The sequence below is a fragment of the Bos grunniens genome, chromosome 22, assembly GCF_055505025.1.
Source record: "Bos grunniens cultivar Pamir isolate PY7600 chromosome 22, Bosgru_T2T1.0, whole genome shotgun sequence".
NCBI classification, from domain to species: domain Eukaryota; kingdom Metazoa; phylum Chordata; class Mammalia; order Artiodactyla; family Bovidae; genus Bos; species Bos grunniens.
Window position 1 is genome coordinate 10134966 of NC_141186.1, and position 18141 is coordinate 10153106.

Sequence of the window (18141 nt, forward strand, 5' to 3'; positions counted from 1 at the left end):
GGAAAATGTTGAAATGATTGATACTGCATTTGCTATCCAAAGCACAAATCAAATTATCTCCAACAGTACTCAAATCCCTTTTCCATCTGAAACACAGATAATAAATTACAATGTCAAAAATACTCTCTGGCTTAAACATTTGTTTTGAAGATTAAAGATATGACCTGACTCTATCGTTAGTGAAAGTCATACAAATTCTGTTCTTCAAGAGATCACAGCAGTATGAATCCATAAAAAGAAAACGCACTTTTGGACTCTTCATCTTGAGTACTTAATTTTTTTTAAGGGTACTTGAATTACCGTCTCTGGAATATAGCAAAATCATTTTTGTATACTATGGGAAGCAGATCTGGTACTGTGCAAAAACACAGGATTTGGATTCAGGATCTGTTTTTGCTACCTACTATGTAGATTTGGGGAAATTTATAATCTCAGTTTCCTCATCCATATAATGGAAATGATAGTGGTGCCAATAAAATTGCTGCAAGTATTAAATGGCATTATGTGGGTAAAAATCCTCACCATTATACCTTATATGTAGTGTAGTAAGGTAAGTAAGCTCCCACGCTTTAATTAACCCAGCATTTTTCAGTGTTGTTTACCGAGGACAGGTTCTCTCACACATCATCTTAAAACTTTGATGTGAATGTCCTATGGAAATCAGAATAGTTATAGGTACCCCAATATCAAGTTCTTCCTTGGCAGTGATTATATTTGAGGAATGGGCTGGTTTAACTGATGATGTTAGCTTTTAAAATAAGGCATATTTTTAATAATGAAGGAATGCACAGCTATTACTGAAGTTTTATAAAATTAAAAATATAAAATAATAATGATTAATTACACTTAGGCTTATCATGCCCTCCTGAAAAAAAATTTGTAAGTTAAATTTTTAATTGAATATAAAACTTAAAAGATAAGGTGGAATGTACATTAAAAAAGCTAATTACATGCACAATATTCCAAGCTATCAATGTCGGGAAGTTATAGACTTTTCTCTTCATTTAGGTGAGTTTTTAAGACATGAAACAAAATATGAACCTTCTAATGCATGTGAGCTCTTTTAGTATAGAACAATGATCAACAGAAAACAATTCAATCAAAAAATGGGCAGAAGACCAAAATAGCCTTTTTGCCAAACAATAAATGCAGGCAGCCTATAGGCACATGAAAAGATGCTCAATATCACTACTTATTAGACAAGTCAAAATCAAAACTACAATGAGATACCACTTCACATCAGTCAGGTTGGCCATCATTAAAAAGTACAAATAACAAATGCTAGAGAGGATGCAAAGAAAAGGGAACCCTCCTACACTGGTGGTGGGAATGTACGTTGGTACAGCCAACATGGAAAACAGCGTGAGGGAGCCTCAGAAGAATACAAATAGAATTATCATATGATCCAGCAATTTCACTCCTGGGCATATATCCAAACAAAACTAATTCAAAAAGGTACATGCAGCCCTATGCTCAAAGCAGCACTATCCACAATAGCCAAAACATGGAAACAACCTAACTGTCCATTGGCAAATGAATGGATAAACAAGATGAGGTACATATATACAGTGGAATACTACACAGCCATTAAAAAAAAACAATGAATAATGCCATTTGCAGCAACATGGATGCAACTAGAGATTATTAAAGGAAGTGAAGTCGGAAAGACACCTACCAAATGCTATCACTTCCGTGTGGAATCTAAAATAGGACACAAATGAACCTATCTATGAAACAGAAACAGACCCACAGACATAGAGAACTGACTTGTGGTTGCCAAAAGGAGAGTAGGAGAGGGAGGCTGGGCTTAGCAAATGCAAACTATTACATTTAGGATGGAAAACAACTCTTCCTGCTGTATACAGCACAGGGAATTATATTTGGTATCCTGCAATAAATCATAATGGAAAAGAATATTTTTTAAAAGAATGTATATATATAATTGAATCACTTTGCTGTACATTAGAAATTAACACAACACTGTAAATCAACTATACTCCAATTTTAAATTTAATAATAATTTTAAAAAAGAATAATAAGTCGTTTTGACACAATAAAACGTGTTCCAGCAATTCCTTTGGTAAGTAATTAGACCTGCTGGGCAAGAGCAAGCTCTAGCGCTATAATAAGGTCACCTCTTGTGACTGTTGCTGCAGCTCAAAGAACTCACTGTACACAACAGGCAAAACAAAAACCTGAAACCATAATCCGTTCTGTCAAGACAGACCTTCAGAGGAGGAAGAAATTTAGAAATGTTTAGAGAATTTGCAGCAGGTACCTGAGGGCACGTGTTTCCACGTCTACTGAACTCGAGTGTGCTCCAACCAGTTCTCTCCCATATCTTTTCCGATCCTGGTACTTAATCTTCCCGTATCATTGAAGATCAGGTGCGAGCCAGGGAGAGCTCTAAATAGCCTGAGGATCAAAGCATATGGCGATTTCCGTTGAAGTCAGCACGAGTTTTTTCTCAGTAGGACACACACACGGGGGCAGAATTCCGCAATGGATTACACTTGCACTCACGGCACGCTTCTGCATTCTGTGTGCTGATGGAGCCCTTCTGTGACTCCTGGGGCCCAGCACCCAGAGAACAGTGACAGCACTCCTTACGACTCACTAAATTGTGCAGAGCCATTGCTAGGCCAGGCCCAGCCCACCTCTCCTTCTGTTTCCTGTGGGTGCCCAGAAACCCTTAAGGGTCTAAGTCAGTGTAACCTCATTAAAATTCACAGCGACAGAAACACATGCGTCCTCACTCCATTCCATCCTGCAAGAGGCGAAGGTTAAAGCATGAAGGGCAACGTCAAAAGGCCGCGTGGTCCAGGTCTCTCTACGGGTCAGACATTTCAGACTCCTCTGTCCACACCGCCCTCAGCAGCTACCCGGGCCCCAAGGTCAAGGCACGAAACACGCTGCTCAGAAACCACTAAGTCAAGGCAGACTGAACCCAGACTCCGTGAAGCCAGCCCTTGTCCACCGTCTACCTCCCCAGGGCTGCTGCCTTGGCCTGTTCTGGACCACTCGCAGGTCCACCGCACCCCTGAGCCCCCTCAGCCCCATCTGGCCCGATCACAGCCCTGCAGCTCCTGGGTTCGTGCTGCACCGGACCACCGGTATAGCTGCTCCACAAACCTCTGGACCCGTGCAACTCCTCACTCCAGCCTGCCCCTCTCACCTCTCCAGCAACTCCAGCCGTCAGCCCCGGGCCCGGCCACCCAACCCCCCAACACACCCAGCCGTCAGCACCCAGGCTCCAGTGCGCCCACTCACAGAGCAGCAGCAGGAGCATGGGTCAGCAGCAGTGGCGTGGCCGTAGAGGGCCTCCATGCGCATGTGCAGAGGTGGGCGGGGCCGGGAGCTGACCCGCCGCCTGAGGTCAGCTGGTTCAGGTGCAGCACCCCACACAGGAAAGAAGAAAGCAAGCATCATTAACATGAATTGCCTCGCTTGCCCGAATTTTTCTAGCACTTCTTGTTTATTCGTATGTTTTCTTTAGACCATTCCACATATAAAACCTGGTGTGTAGCTTTTTCACTTAACATTTTAACAAATTGTTCTAAACTTAAGGCAATGGCACCCCACTCCAGTACTCTTGTCTGGAAAATCCCATGGACAGAGGAGTCTGGTAGACTACAGTCCATGGGGTCGCTAGGAGTCGGACACGACAGTATAACTTTCAAGTAGACAACCTGAGCGACTTCACTTTCACTTTTCACTTTCGTGCATTGGAGAAGGAAATGGCAACCCACTCCAGTGTTCTTGCCTGGAGAATCCCAGGGACGGGGGAGCCTGGTGGACTGCCGTCTCTGGGGTCGCACAGAGTCGGACACGACTGAAGCGACTTAGCAGCAGCAGCAGCAGCAACAGATTTTGTCGGTAAAATATTCTATTGTTTTCACTGAGTTACCATGCCAGAATCTACCTAACCATTAATTGGTGATAATGGATTTATGATTTTACCGAGTTATGATTCTTACAAACTAGTATTAAACTCTCCTAAAATTCTAAAATTCGTCGGAGAAGGCAGTGGCACCCCACTCCAGTACTCTTGCCTGGAAAATCCCATGGACGGAGGAGCCTGGTAGGCTGCAGTCCATGGGGTTGCTAAGAGTCGGACACGACTGAGTGACTTCACTTTCACTTCTCACTTTCATGCATTGGAGAAGGAAATGGCAACCCACTCTAGTGTTCTTGCCTGGAGAATCCCATGGACGGAGAAGCCTGGTGGGCTGCCCTCTATGGGGTCGCACAGAGTCGGACACGACTGAAGTTACTTAGCAGCAGCAGTAGCAGCAAAATTCTAAAATTCGTCAGAGAAGGCAATGGCACCCCACTCCAGTACTCTTGCCTGGAGAATCCCATGGACGGAGCAGCCTGGTAGGCTGCAGTCCATGGGGTCGCTAAGACTCAGACAGGACTGAGCGACTTCACTTTCACTTTCATGCATTAGAGAAGGAAATGGCAACCCACTCCAGTGTTCTTGCCTGGAGAATCCCAGGGACAGTGGAGCCTGGTGAGCTGCTATCTATGGGGTCGCACAGAGTCGGACACGACTGAAGTTACTTAGCAGCAAAATTCTAAAATTCTAAGTTCTCTTCCCCATATTTTGAATTACTTATTCATAATGAAATCTGAGATTTGGGATTAAAGTATCAGAGCTTTATTTACTAATTTATTTACTTATTCTACAGATGCTTATTCACTTTTATCTGGGTATCTGCTGAGTGTGATGCTAGCATTGAGAGCTAATGGGATTCAGCTGTGGATCCTGTCTTAGAGGATGTTCTATCAGGTTTTTAAGTCTACAGATATATAGAAACAAATTGGTTTGGTTAAAAGTACAATCCAATTAGTGCTATAGATTATCTTAATTAAACTCCAAGAGCAGCTGTAAAAATATATTTAAAATATTGATAAAATATAGACACATAGAATTATAGATACAGACTAACAGATACTGTACATAGACATATAAAAGTGAATCTGTGTGGGAGAGGAAGGTAGTATTATGATGGACATGTGGACATCTCATTTTTCTCCTGCTTTCAGCACTAACCTGTTTATCTAACAGATATGTAAATATCTGAATATCGCTGCCAGTTGTCTTATATAAATGTTATTTTGCATATATTTCCCAAAATAGAGACATCAAAAGAAATTCTCAAGTTTTTAATATATTTTAACTTATACTGTCAAATTGCTCCAGTATGATGTAGCTCTGAAGGAAAGTCCAACCTGCCTCTAGGCCCTCAAATTCTCAGGTCCATTTACTTCTTAAAAATTCATTCAATCAACAGCATTCCAACAAACTGCTTCCAGATGTTTCTCTCTCTCTCCTCTGAATTCCCTCAAAGTGATGCCACCCCTAGCATCTTATTTCCACTATTGCCAAAGCAAATCAAAGTGGTTTCTCACTCCTTTAAGCTCTCCGAAAGCCAGCTACCAAATCAACACTCCTGAAACTAATTCTGATCATTTTGTCTTCTCAACTAGAAGCCTTTCATGATTCCCCACTAATCCTTGCCGCCCCCTACCATGGCAGTGTTGGGGGTGGGGAATATCTGAAGACAATTTTTTCAAATCAGGATTTTTTTAAACATTAATTCCTAATTTATTTTCAATCTACCTTTTCTCAAATTAACTCATGTCCAGTAACCAACAACAAATCATATTTCTTTCTCCTTCCTTTCAGTCAACTCCAGTTCCCGTTAATCTAAATCCCCAGCTCCCACATGCTTCACTTTTCTACCTTCTTCTTTGATTCATTCTGTCTAGTTGATCTAGAAAGCCCAATGATGCCAACATAATGATAATAGTTATCAAGTACCTGCTTTTTGCTGGGGACTCAATGCATGTTTTCAAAGGTAATCTCATGTGCTTTAATCATCACAGCCTCTGTTTCACCTAGGAAACAACTGTGGTAACTTAAGTGACTTGTCTAGATACACACAATTTGCATAAGTGTAGAGTTCTCTTCAGAGAAGGCAATGGCACCCCATTCCAGTACTCTTGCCTGGAGAATCCCACAGACGGAGGAGCCTGGTAAGCTGCAGTCCATGGGGTCACTAGGAGTCGAACACGACTGAGCGACTTCACTTTCACTTTTCACTTTCATGCATTGGAGAAGGAAATGGAAACCCACTCCAGTGTTCTTGCCTGGAGAATCCCAGGGATGGGGGAGCCTGGTGGGCTACCGTGTATGGGGTCCCACAGATGTGGACATGACTGAAGCGACTTAGCAGCAGCAGCAGCAGCAGCAGAGTTCTCTTAAACTCCAGACTTCTTACTTCAATACATTTCATCATCCCAATACTATTTTTTTTTTTTTTTTTCTGGTACCACTATGTGACTTGCAGTACCTTAGTTCCTCAACCAGGGATCAAACCTGGGCCTCTGGCAGAGAAAGCCCTGAGTCCCAACTACTGGACTACCAGGGAATTCCCAACTACTTGTTTTTTAATCACGTGTGCTATCGTGCTTACTCTCTGAGACCCCTTGGACTGTAGCCTGCCAGGCTCGTCTGTCATAGGATTTTTTGGGCAACAATACTGGAGTGGGTTGCCATTTCCTTCTCTAGGAGATCTTCTGAACCCAGGAATCGAACCTGTGTCTCCCGTGTCTCCTGCGTTGAGGGCAGATTCTCTACCAGCTGAGCCATTGGGAAAGCCCCTTTTCGTTACAGTTATCACCAAATTCGTGAAACCCCTTCCATCATTTCAGTTAGCAGTGATTTCTCACTCTTCCAAGTTCGTGTAAATCTTATTCTGTATTTCCAGCTCATCACTGATTATGTTTCCTCTTCATTTATTTAGGTAATATGTCTTTGTTCACTTTTTTTATCCATTTAATATTTTAAGTCCGGGCCTAGTAAATGACAAGGACTTTTCTAGATATCTTGTCTATGTACTGTGCTTAGTTGCTCAGTCATGTCCAACTCTTTGCAACCCCATGGACTGCAGCCTGCCAGGCCCCTCTGTCCATGGGGATTCTCCAGGCAAGAATACTGGAGTGGGTTGCCATGCCCTCCTCCAGGGGATCTTCCCAACCCAGGGATTGAACCCAGTTCTTTTGGGTTCAAATCAGATTTTTTATTGTCTGAGCCAGCAGGGAAGCCCAATTTGCCTATAAAACAAAGTAAACACGTTTTAAAAGTAAACATTTTTCCTTTCAAAAAACACACAACCTACTTACATTAAATAAACTCAAAATATATACTTATACATTTTTACTAGTTCTGTGAGGCAAAAGCAGGGAGTACAGGAGACAATAAATAAAGAAAAATCATATTGTGTATGTGGGCAGAGTGGAGGAGGTGAAAATAATTCATTTGGCCTTGGTGAGGAAGTATTAATGAACTGTCAGCCCAGACATCAAGATGTAAAGAAATTAGTCAAGTGAAAAATAGGAGTGTGAAGGAACCACATTCTAAGCAGAAGGAAAAGCATAGGCAAATGTTGTGAAGCAGAAAAAAGACAGTTTTCCAAGAATTAAAAGAAGGTCATTCAAGGATGTGGTATAAAGCTGTGCAGTTGTCAGTGCAAATGGAGCCCCATAGGGTTTTGCAGCAGTGCCCTGAGGTCAAAATGTCTTGAGTGAACCAATGGACTAGAAAAGTAGAATGGCGTCTGTGTGGAAAAGAAGGCAGAGCCAAATCATTCATCAGTCTGCTAGAGCATTCACATCTCCTTAAGTGTAAAGGGAAGTCTCTTACAAGATTTAACAAGCAGTTGCTATAATCCAATTTCAGATGTTTATTTATTCTCCTAGAAGGAAAGACTGTAGGTTGATACATCTTTGCATACATTTCATCTTTAATATATTTTTAACTCCACAGTGCCTAATATAATTCTTTGAGGATATCTTGTTTTTAAATGCTTATTTTCTAAGATAAAATTATTAGGGGAAGCACTGACCAAAACCTCCCAATAGTAACGATTTGCATGAGTTAATCTTACACAGAAAGTCCTACTGAGGAATGCAGAACAAGCTACCACAACAGAATCTGGGAAAGATCAAAAGGAGAAGAGACTTCAACCCATAATCCTACCCTCCCAGAATGCTCCTGCCTGGAATCCATCTTGGCTGAGTGATGCACACACCACCAGGAATGCCCTGGGTCAGAATGACTGGCCAGAGACGACCGGGAAACTAACCACATCACCGTAAAACTGGAGACTGCAGGCTGCGTGGCAGTTCTCCTGGATCCACTTACCCTGTTGCTTTCCACCCAGGTGCCCCTTCCTATTAAAGTTTCTTGTTTTGTCAGCACATGGGTCTCCTTGGACCGTTCATTTCTGAGTGTTAAACAACAGCCCCCTCTTGAGCCTCTTCTTGCAACAAAATGAGTTAGTGTTTCTATCTTCCTCAACATACATGCATTATCATCATAACCAAACTATTTTCTTATATCCCTACACCAACTCCCTCCAGAAAATGTGAATAAAATTCTGCACCTTTTTTTTTCCCCCAGGTGGTATTTCTTTAATCATTTTTAATCAAGTTTGAACCTTCCCAAATAGCTGACTTGAGTTCACGGTATTGTTGTCAGCCAGAAATGACCATGAACTACAGACGTTGGGTGCAATGATGGCTTTGACAGTCTAAGTATAAAAGAACTGTCAACCTTGTCCCTCTAAGGCTACAGGTTACAGAAAATTCAAAAATACAGTTTGGTGTTCTCTTTGAATCAATTTGTCACCAGCTCTGCTAATTCCATTTCCAAAAGGGCTTACTTTCTAATAGATTACATATTATAGCCCTTGACCTTTCTGAGAGGACTCAATAAAGTTGAATTTTTAGCAAGTTAGAGGTTATATGGCCCTTTCCCGGTGGAAATCCACTGGGTGGACTGAAGTAAATTTACTAGACTGGGGAGGGAAAGTCACTTATATTGCATAAACCAGTGCCAATCAGTTAGTAATAGCTGTATGGATTGGGAGACCACATTTGGGTTGGGGAAGAGATGATTAATATCTGTCACATGTTCAGAAGGAAGAAATGGCATTTGGACACATGGTTATTTCTGCCCAAGTTCATTTAGAATAGCCAGGGAAGAGATTTTAATCAAAATACAAAACAGATTTAAAACAAGATTTTTAAAGAACAGTAAAATCATATTCGATATAAAAAGGCTTGTGAAATTAAAAATAATATCCAAAGTGTTAGTAAGTTGGTAATAAAAATGACCTTGAAATAAATGTGGGTAATAAGCCCAAGCAGTTCTTGAATTGTTTTAATAGTCCGTTTTATTTAGCTTACTTACTGAATTGTTCTTTGAATTTCTCATCAATGTTACATTGATTTTCTTAGATTTTCACATTGAGAATCTGCAGGTAATTATAACAAATTTCATCACAACTTCCAAACACCTAAATATCTTTTTCTTATTGCACTGACTGCTGCTGCTGCTGCTAAGTCACTTCAGTCGTGTCCTACTCTGTGCGACCCCATAGACGGCAGCCCACCAGGCTCCCCCGTCCCTGGGATTCTCCAGGCAAGAATACTGGAGTGAGTTGCCATTTCCCTCTCCAATGCATGAAAGTGAAAAGTGAAAGTGAAGTCACTCAGTCGTGTCTGACTCCCAGCGACCCCATGGACTGCAGCCTACCAGGCTTCTCTGTCCGTGGGACCTTCCAGGCAAGAGTACTGGAGTGGGATGCCATTGCCTTCTGAAGGAGTAAGTGTATTTTTTTCTGTTCTTACCTTTAATGGAAATATTTTAGTACTTTACTATTGAGAGTCAGAGATTACAATTGTGTTATTTTTTAAATCAAAATAGAATTTACATTTTATAAATAATTTTTTGATATTAATTGATATCATTCATATGATTTTCTTCACCTTCAAATTATTATGTAATATATTTCCCAGTATTGCCAAAATAAACATACTTGATTATGGTATACTATTCATGTTAAAACAATTGATATACCAGTATCTTATTTTAAGATTTTTGTTTTGATGTTTGAAAAATGAGAATTGCCCAAATATTTTTTCTTAGGTATAATTATTGATAAGATTATTGCATTGACACAGTGCTTGTTTTATGAAATTCTGTATTTTGCTGCCGTTTATGTTCTGGGAGCAACTTTAAGGTAGTAATTAAGAGTCCAGGCTCCCACAAATCAGAACAGAACAGTCCTGGCCTAAAGCAGACCCTTAGATTAATGCTTGGGAAACTACACATCCACGGACAAAAAAGGTTGAGAAACTACACAACCACGTACAAAAAAGTGAAACTGGACCACTATCTTACACTATACAGAAAAATAAACTTAAAATGGATTAAAGACTTGAATGTAAGATCTGAAATCATCATACTCCTAGAAGAAAACATAGGGGTAAGCTACCTGATATCAATCACGGCAATGATTTTTTTTTAATTTGACACCACTTGCAAAGGCAGCAAAAACAAAATAAAAGCAAAAATAAACAAATGGGTCTACATCAGACTAAAAAACTTCTGTACCACAAGGGAAATCATCAACAAAATGAAATGGCAACCTATAGGATGGGAGAAAATATTTGTAAATCATATCTGATGAGGGGTTAATACCCAATATATATAAAGAACTCATGTGAGGACTTGCCTGGTGCTGCAGCGGTTAAGAATCCACCTTGCAATGCAGGGAACACGGGTTCAGTCCCTGGTCCAGGAAGATTCCACATGCTGCAGAGCAACGAAGCCACTGTACCACCACCACTGAGCCCGTGCACTGCCACTGCTGAGCTTCATGTGCCTACAGCCTGGGCTCCACAAAAGAGAAGCCACCGCAATTAGAAGCCTGTGCACTGCAATGAAGAGTAGTCCCTGCTCACCATGACTAAAGAAAGCCCACATGCAGCAGTGAAGACCCAGCACAGCCAAAAATAAAGAACTTAGAATCAATAGGGAAAAAAAAAACCCCAAACAATCCAATTTTAAAAACGGCAGAGGAGCTGAACAGATATTTTTCCAAAGAAGAAAGACATACAAAATGGTCAACAGGTACCTGAAAATGTGCTCAGCATAACTAATCACTGGGGCTTCCCTGGTGGCTCGGTGGTAAAGAATCGGCTTGCCAATGCAGGAGACATGGGTTTGATTCCTGGGTCAGGAACATGCCCTGGAGGAGGAAACGGAAACCCATCCCGTATTCATGCTTGGGAAATCCCACGAACAGAAGGAGCCTGGCATCCTTGGAGTCCAGTCCATGGGGTTGCAGAAGAGTCAGACACAACTTAGCAACCCAACAACAACACTCATTAGGGAAATGCAAATCAAAACCACAATAAGCTGTCACCTGTTAGAATGTCTATTAGGAGAAAGACAAGAAATAACAAGTGTTGTCAAGGATGAGGGGAAAGGGGAACACTTGGGCACTATTGTTGGGAACATAAATTGGTGCAGCCATGATAAAAAATAGTTTGAAGTTTCCCCTCAAAAATAAAAATAGAGTTACCACATGATTTGGCAAACCCACTTCTGGTATTAATATTTATCTGAAGGAATAGAAGTCACTGTCTTGAAATGATATCTGCACCCCTATGTTTATTGCAGCATTATTTACAATAGCCAAGACATGGATAAAACCTAAAGTACGCAAGAAATGAATGAATAAAGAAAACGTGGAATATTATTCAGACACTCAGTTCAGTTCAGTTCAGTCACTCAGTCGTGTCCGACTCTTTGTGACCCCATGAATCACAGCACGCCAGGCCTTCCCATCCATCACCAACTCCCGGAGTTCACTCAGACTCACGTCCATCGAGTCAGTGATGCCATCCAGCCATCTCATCCTCTCTCATCCCCTTCTCCTCCTGCCCCCAATCCCTCCCAGCATCAGAGTCTTTTCCAATGAGTCAACTCTTCGCATGAGGTGGCCAAAGTACTGGAGTTTCAGCTTTAGCATCATTCCTTCCAAAGAAATCCCAGGGCTGATCTCCTTCAGAATGGACTGGTTGGATCTCCTTGCAGTTCAAGGGACTCTCAAGAGTCTTCTCCAACACCACAGTTCAAAAGCATCAATTCTTCGGCGCTCAGCTTTCTTCACAGTCCAACTCTAGAAGAAAACAAAAGTCCTGTCATTTGCAACAATATGGATAGACTTTGAAGGCATTATTTGAAATGGAATAACTCAGACCAATAAAGAAAAATATTATGTGATCTCACATATATGTGGAATCTAGTAAACACCCAAACTGATAGATTTAGAGAAGATATGGGTGGTTACCAGATGTATGAAGTAGGGGTAGACAAAATGGGTAAAAATGGCCAAACGGTTTAAACTTCCAGTTATATGATAATTAAGTCCTCAGGATGTAACATACAGCATAGTGACTTTAGTTAACAATACTGTATATTTAAAAGTTGCTAAGAGAGTGGATCTTAAAAAATTCTTGTAACAAGAAAAAAACTTGTAACTATGTGTGGTGATGGATGTTAACTAAACTTATTTTGGCAAACATTTTGCAATATACACATATATAAATCATGTAATACAGCATTATATGCCAGGTGTATCTCAATAAAATTTTTTTAAAAAGAATCTAAGCCCTGAAGTGTGAACTATTTGGGTTAGAAATCCAGTTTCATTACTTGCTGCTGCTGCTGCTGCTAAGTCACTTCAGTCGTGTCTGACTCTGTGCGACCCCATAGACGGCAGCCCACCAGGCTCCCCCGTCCCTGGGATTCTCCAGGCAAGAACACTGGAGTGGGTTGCCATTTCCTTCTCCAATGCACGAAAGTGAAAAGTGAAAAGTGAAAGTGAAGTCGCTCAGTCGTGTCTGACTCTTAGCGACCCCATGGACTGCAGCCTACTAGGCTCCTCCATCCATGGGGATTTTCCAGGCAAGAGTACTGGAGTGGGGTGCCATTGCCTTAAGAAAAGGAATAAGAATGGTACCTACTTCATAAGATTGTGAATGTTAAATAATAGTTGGTACCAAGTACTTACCAGGGTTTGTGTCAAGTAATAAGTACTCAACAGAGATGCAAACATGTACACATAGGCACACTCAAAGAAACACACAAATTAAGAATGTGTTATATTTTATTAATTTTATTGCCCATCCTACACAACATGTGGGATCTTACTTCCCCGATTATGGATTCAGTCTGTGCCCCCTGCATTGGGAGCAAGAGTCTTAACCACTGGACGACCAGGGAAGTCTCAAGAATGTATTATATTTTTAAAGATCATAAAATTTGCCAGTAAAATTAGTGACAACCTAATGCCTCTTGAACCCTTAATTCTTTGAAATCCCTTTCTGCTTCTCCCATATGTGTTTGCTTTTCAAGGCTCTCTGCCTCTTCTGTCTTTTTTTATATTCAATTTGTATTAGCCCAGATACCAACAATTTCGGTGAGATTTTAAAAAGGCATTAATGAGTCACACATAGCTTTTTAAATATATAATTAGCTGCTTAATCCCCTCTGAATCTGGGCTATATCCTATTTCTCTCTCCTAATAATTTCTTCTTCAACATTGTAAGAGGTTTGTCTGTTCATCAGTGTTTCCCAAGACCAGCTCTTGAATTAAATACTCGGTTTGTCTTCTTTTGGTTTTCTAATTTATTGATTTATGTCTTTATCGATTTCTTTCTTTCCTTTTGATTTTTATTTTCTGGAATGCATAGTCTCTGCCTGACTGAGTATGCAGTGGCAGGGGGAGCAGCCTGGAGAGGACTTGTGGGTCATTGTCTGTAGCTAAAGTTGACATGAGGCCGTTTCTGTTTCCTACCCTAGGGGAGTCTCTGGGGTCTGGGTCAAGGATCATATGGGCAAGGGGTTGTGTGGTAGGGCCCAGAGCACCCTCTGGGTGGTCATACATGGTCTCTCATTGGACAGATCTAGTGTAAGATTGTGAGGTTTGAAATAAGACACCTAGATTTGAGTCCAGGCTCTGCTACTTATTATCTTTGCAATAGATTCCTTCTTTTTTTTTAATTTATTTATTTGGCTGCAGCAGGTCTTAGTTGCAGCATGCAGGATCTTTAGTTGCAGTATGTGGGATCTCGTTCCCTGACCGGGAATCAAACCCGGGCCCCCTGCATTGGGATCACGGAGTCTTAGCCACTGGACCACCAGGGAAGTCCCTTCCTTAACTTTACTTTAAACTTCATTTTTCTCATCTGTGACAGTACTCTTGCCTGGAAAATCCCATGGGCGGAGGAGTCTGGTAGGCTGCAGTCCATGGGGTCGCTAAGAGTCGGACAGGACTGAGCGACTTCACTTTCACTTTTCACTTTTGTGCATTGGAGAAGGAAATGGCAACCCACCCCAGTGTTCTTGCCTGGAGAATCCCAGGGACGGGGGAGTCTGGTGGGCTGCCATCTATGGGGTTGCACAGAGTCGGACACAACTGAAGCGACTTAGCAGCAGCAGCAGCAGCAATGGTATTTTCCTCATAAGGTTATTGCAAGGATTAAATTAGACAAGGCAGGGAGTGCATTTACTTCACTGGCATAACCCTCCTGGTAAATACTGATGCGTGTGTGTGTGTGTGTGTGTGTGTGCATATAAAACATTTCTTGAATTAATAATTCAAAAATATTTCTTGAATGAGCCTTGGGAATTTCCTTCCAGCCTTAAAACCCTACATGTTCCTGGAACCCAATCTTGTGAAGAGATTGAAGAGCTCACTGAACCTCTGCAGCTATTACGTGATAAAAATGATTGAAGCCACTTGCCAACATAAAAGTGCCTTGTGCACAGTTATTAATAATACTGAGCAGTGCCCATTATAGAAAACCTGCAGCTTTTATGCTTCCATAATTTTAGGCATGCTATCATCCTCTCAAGAAAGAAGAATCACCTCCAACACAAATCCTACCAGCTCTCTATTTTCCAATAAAGAGAACCTTGCAAATGATGAAAACAATGGCAGGTCTTTTCCACTAGCCCCACTCGGAGGCAGGGAAGGGATGTGGATGACGAACATTTACCTTGCCCTCCACAAATCACCACCTGCTTGGCGGTTTCCAAGCTGACGGCAAGATCTTCCATTAACAGACATGGGAAGGAAAGTGTTTCTCCTTGGACAAAGAGCCATTTCTGAAAAGAAAAGGCACTTCCTTAGGATAAAAAGAACATGAAAAACAAATCATTTAGAGAAAAATAACCAAACTAGACTCCCCAAAGGAAAGTACATATTCTTCTACATGGCATATATACTTGTTTCAGGGAAGTCACTTAGTGAAAATCTTTGACATTCTAGAAGCCTCTCCTCTTTTTTATGTGACTTTATATAATGACTCCACTTCCCATTTAGAGGGCAGGAAATGATTGTTTATTATTCTGCATTGCTGTGTGTAAATTTTTAAAATTAGAATGTAATTTGTTGGGCTGATAGCAAATATATAACATTTATACTATATATAAAACACAAGTCAGCCTCTATAAACTGCATAAAATGATGATAGAAAAATTACTATATAAACATAGTAAACATTTTAATCATAACCAGGGCACTGAGAGAGTGCCCTGAGAAAAAGTTACCTATAATATGAAGTAAAGACATGAATATAAGGATCCAAAGAGTGGAAAAATAAAACAGGAGGAGAGAGACAGGTGGAGAGTTGGTGCTGACAGCCCTGTCTTTAGTAAGATCATAGGGTCAGAGTTGTCTGCATGCCTGCTAAGTCGCTGCAGTCGTGTCCAACTCTGTGCCACCCTATGGACTGCAACCCTCCAGGCTCCTCTGTCCATGGGATTCTCCAGGCAAGAATACTGGAGTAGGTTGCCATGCCCTCCTCCAGGGGATAATCCTGATCCAGGGATTGAACTTGAGTCTCTTATGTCTCCTGCATTGGCAGACAGGTTCTTCACCTCTAGCGCCACCTGGAAAGCCAGAGTGGTCTACTTGAGGGGATAACATTCTCAGTAAGTCACTCCAGACACGAGCTTCATGGCTCACTTCCTCCTCAGCATCCTCATAGCTGAGCATTCCAGCTCTGCTTATCTATCTGCCCCCGAGAACCAGAAGGATGCTCAGAATTGCCATGCTATCTCTGGGGTCTCTGTCCTGCCAGCTAGAAAAAAAAAAGATTGGGGTTTGATTTTTGAAGAGGTAGGTGGGGAAGGAAAACAACTACAGTTTAAGATGAGGAGCTTCTGTTTTTTTTTTCCTCTGGGTCATAAAGTAGTCCTGGGACAAAACTGTCTTTTACAAAAAGACTTTAGTGGATTTTTTTTTTTTTTGAAACAGATCTCAGTAAACTAATGATTCCATGCTTGATGGAGCCATAATTAGAGCTTGATCCCATGATATTAAATGTTACATCCTTTACAAAAAGTATTGGTAATTTACATAATAACATGAAAAGAGAAGAACAACTGTTTTTCATATTATGTATCTTTTCCCAAGATTCTATTCAATATCAGCTGTTAACAGGTTAAAATAATAGATACTTATTACATATGACACTTTTTTTTTGAGATGGGCCTCTTATGCCTTCTTGCATGTTTCCGGAGGATTTTCTGAATTCAATATTCAAGTAGCAGTCAAAAGTCTCCAGGACTTAGTAGAGTAACTACGTTCTACTCTACATCTCTGACTCAGTGATAACATTTCCATTGTGTGGAATTATGTTTCTTTTGCCCAATGTTGATGTAAGATTAATATAATTTGGGGTATTTGATGGTATAGATGTTGCACTTAGAAGATAGAAGCAGGAAATCCCTCTGAACAAATATCTTTGAGAAGAAAGGCTGCAGTGAAAAGTTGGGTTCCATCAACTTCCAAATAAAAGTCCCTCCTCCAGTTGTCATGCAGAACATGAAGGTTTTTCTTATTTTCAGAAAACAATGAAATTGGGAAGGAATTGTGAAATGCTTCAGAGGAAGGGAAAGGGTATTTCCTTTCCTTGTACCTTTGCTCAGGACCTTTATGAAAAGATAAACTTGAATCCTGCCTTCACTCTCTCTCACAGTACTGTGGAAACTATCATAGCCATGAAATCTCTTGTGATTTTGTCAGCCAGAGTTATCTTTATTGAACTTATTCAAGGACTAGTAAAGGTACTGGTTAACAGCACCCAGCTGCAGATCTCGCTGGTAGAATTAACTGGTGAAACCAGGAAAGGGATCAGGGTTTTAGCAAGCAAACTAAAAACCACAGACAACATAGACACCTTACGCCCCCTATTGTTAAAAATGTATAAATCTGGAGATACATCCATCTACACTCAGCACCAGGTACATCTCTCTCTCTCTCTCTCTCTTTTTTAAAACGATTTTTATTTTGGATTATTAAAAAAAAGCTTAAGCTTTTTATTTTATATTGGTGTATGACTGATTAATAATGTCATGATAGTTTCAGGAGGACAGCACAGGGACTCAGCCATACATATGCATGTATCCATTCTCCCATAAACTCCATCTCTTTTGACTTGTGATCAGGGCTGTTCCCCATGCAGAGAGCTTCTTGTTATTTTTACCAACCTACCAGATGGCCCGCTCAGTCCACACTTTCATTATTATTATAGCCACGTGGATATTGTCACGCCAGGCATGAGGAATGGACTGGTGAGGAGGACTCCAGCATACACAAAGCTCCTGTGGAGAGCCCTGCTAATTGCCCTGTGGTCCAGACTCAGCATCACCGTGATTTCCTGACAGCAATCCAGATGGTTGCAGCCTCTACTGTAGGCATGCCAGCCTGGGAAGGAGGGCACTGACACCTGCTCAAGGAAGATGGCTGAGCCCATTTATTCTGATTTACAAAGATGACACAGATTCCAGAGTGTTGGCCCTGTGGGACCACAGAGCCCATTTCTAAACAATAGACACTGAGGCCTCCTCAGCCATCCACCTCCCTGCCCTCTGGCCTTGCTTGTAACAGAAAGTTAGCTGCAGCCCTTAAACTCTGTTTGCTCTCTCGTTTTATTGCTGGCAGAAAGCAGTGCAGTTTATCAACATTATCTCATATCGGCAGATCCCAGACAGTGAAATGGTAGTTGTTGGGGCCATTAAAAGCTACTTCCACACTCTGCCTGGTGCAGAATTTATAGAGCCTCCCTGTTTTAGGTCCTGGAAAGTACAGATCGTCTCATTATATGAAATGACAACCTAGCGCCTCAGAGATAGGGCAAATCGGAGTACTCACGGGCCTCAGGTACAACTGGGCTTTTGAGGCTTGTTAAAAATGATGCTGATAAACT

The 18141-nt window shown here is 41.2% G+C and overlaps 1 long non-coding RNA gene across 1 annotated transcript in view; it reads right to left on the minus strand.

Annotated features, from left to right (window-relative positions):
* The window catches only part of LOC147348007 (uncharacterized), a 122178-nt gene extending 118866 nt beyond the window's left edge, over positions 1 to 3312 (minus strand). Inside the window, exons 1-2 of the long non-coding RNA XR_015150899.1 lie at positions 3176 to 3312; positions 2279 to 2415 (exon numbers count right to left, since the gene is read on the minus strand). This is a non-coding gene — a long non-coding RNA (uncharacterized LOC147348007). The remainder of the gene's footprint in view (positions 1 to 2278; positions 2416 to 3175) is intronic.
* Positions 3313 to 18141: the final 14829 nt, after the last annotated feature.